The sequence below is a fragment of the Pteropus medius genome, unplaced genomic scaffold (assembly GCF_902729225.1).
Source record: "Pteropus medius unplaced genomic scaffold, Ma_sr-lr_union100, whole genome shotgun sequence".
NCBI lineage: Eukaryota > Metazoa > Chordata > Mammalia > Chiroptera > Pteropodidae > Pteropus > Pteropus medius.
Genome location: NW_024352786.1, coordinates 2748255 through 2750855, shown reverse-complemented (window position 1 = coordinate 2750855; position 2601 = coordinate 2748255). Strand labels below are relative to the sequence as shown.

Genomic DNA, 2601 nt, shown 5'->3' with positions numbered 1-2601 from the left:
TTTTAAATCAACTCAAAATATTGACACAAGGAATTAAATGACTCCTATTAGTTAGATCACTGAGATATTATAGAATATAACTCATGATGGAGATATAATAATTATTTTTTAAAATCTAATAAAGGAGAAAAAGCTCTGAAGTGAGTCAGGCAAAATATAAAACCCATACTGGATGTGGAATCATTCCTGCTGATTCACTGTGAGAAACAACATAGTAGAAAGTAATGAAATTCAACATGAGAAACCTTGACTCCTACTTAGAGAGCAGAGAGTTTGGAGGCACAGGTGGTGCTTCTTCAGATTCTATTGAAAATCATGATTTTGAAAATGAGAACTGAACAGCAGCTACATAGATGTCATACAAGAATAGAGTCTGTTAATTCATAAGTCCTACTGTGCTAGTCTAGTGGAGAGCATTTAGATAAGGGGGAAAGAAATAATGATGTGATTATAGATTCCCACATAGAAGAAAGGAGTGACACTTTCCTAACACAGGTTATGAATCCAACATGATAGTAATGATGAGGAGTTTCAATTATCTGGATATCTGCTAAAAGCCAAATCCTCCTTTTAAGAAAATACTTTAGAATTTCTCTCTCTCTCCTCTCGTCCCCCATTTCTTGCCTTTCTGATGATATTATCACTTATAAAATTGAAGAAATATGTTAAACTTCAATTAACATTCTGTGTTAGAATAGTTTGCAATATAGATAGGATAGAAATTTAGATAGGAATTCATTTTGAAATAAGTAATGGCAGAGGAAGAAAATACTGGAAATAGGCTATGGTCATGCCACCCTGAACACACCTGATCTCATCTGATCTCGGAAGCTAAGCAGAGTTGGGCCTGGTTAGTACTTGGATGGGAAACCACCTAGGAAGACCAGGTGCTGTAGGCTTTAAAAAAAAAAAAAGAAAAGAAAAGAAAGAAAATACTGGAAATAATCAAACTGTAGATTTAAAGTGTACTGAGAAAGAAAAGGAGAAGGAAAAAATGATGACCTCAAACTTTTAAACACAGACAGAAGTGACATAAAGTCTTAAAAGAGCTCTAGAAAGGTTCAGGTCCAGAATGTGCTGAAATTGTGGAAAACATAAAAACAAGTAGGATGTTTTAAGTTAATTCCAGGGAAGTCATAAACAAGAAATTTCTATCTCCCTGCCAGAGGTAGACTGTGGAATGTTAATAGATAATAAAGGAAGGCATGAAGATTCATTAAGCTATTTCATTTACATCTTCTCCAAGGAGTACAGTCCTGTGAATATGTTATCCCTTAAGCTTGCCTGAGCTGTTCCGATACCAACATCAAATTCTAAACAAATTATGGAGGGCCGATGAGGCAAGACTTTCAACGGGGAGCAAGTGACAGACATTTTATTTCTCGCATAAATATTTTAGTATATATGTCTACAAGCAAAAAAAATCTTTTTCTAAAAAATGCCATTATTATTATTTTTTAAATTAATAATAATGTTTCAATATTATCAAATATCTAGTCAATGTTCAAATATCTCCAATCATTTCACTATTGTTTTATTTAGAGTTAATTTGTCTCAATCAAGTACCAAGCCAAGTCCACATATTGCATTTGGTTGGCACATTTCTTAAATCTCTTTAAATTCACACATTTCCACTTAATTTTTTTTTTTCATTGCATGTTTTTTAATTGAAGAAACAGGAATGTTATCCCTATAGTGTTTTCCACATTCTGGATTCTGCTACTTGTATCCCCACAGAGTCATTTAACATGTATTTTGTTTCCTGTATATGGGTAGTTAGATATAGAGATCTGATGAGATTCAGGTCAATATTTTGGCAAGAATACATCACAGTTTGTGTGTGGTTTGCTACTAGGAAATTCATGATATTTTGATGTTCCTGTTTTTGTAAGTTTAGGTGCCAGCCTGATGCCATTAAAATGGTTTTAGTAGCTATTGTTAGTCTTTACCAATCTATTTTTTATTAGAAATTAGGAAATAATATTCTAATTATTTGATTTCATCTTTATTTATTAGTTGAAATGCTTCTATAAAGTAAAATAGCCCCTTATCATCTATATAGCTATGCTGAGGTTCTTCATACAGAAAAGACAGATTCATGCTTGGTACTTTCCCTTTATTTACCAGGATTCAGAGTAGTAAGTTAGTTCTGTAACATTCTGCAAAGGTATCCAATGAGTCTTTTTTATTTAAGTATCATTATGAAGTCATGAAATTTAACATATTTGATGTGCTTTAATCCAGTGCAGTTATTAGTCTATGTCTGGGAAAACCTATTTAATTTGCTTCCTGTGTCATTTTTGTCATAACTCGGAATAGTATTTGGTCACTACCTTCTTTTCCAGTATGACAAGATCTTTCAGACTTCTCTTGTACACTTTCTGCTATGGACCTAGAAACACTCATGTCTGCAAGAAACTCTGTTTCTCTTATAGGAGAAAAAAATAATTGAAGACCACAGCTTAGGTACTATAAAGCATTGTCTCAAAACTTTTTCAGCAGACAGGGCTAGGAATCGCTGGTTTTAAGAGAAAATGTATCATGAATTTATGTTAATATTTCCGATCAAAATTTAGGGTAAGATATTTTTACTTAATTTGT

The 2601-nt window shown here is 32.7% G+C and overlaps 1 non-coding gene across 1 annotated transcript; it reads left to right on the top strand.

Moving 5' to 3' along the window:
* Positions 1 to 780: 780 nt before the first annotated feature.
* Positions 781 to 899, top strand: LOC120591399 (5S ribosomal RNA). The gene has a single exon (XR_005649887.1). It is a non-coding gene; the product is annotated as a 5S ribosomal RNA (ribosomal RNA).
* The last annotated feature ends 1702 nt before the right edge of the window (positions 900 to 2601 follow it).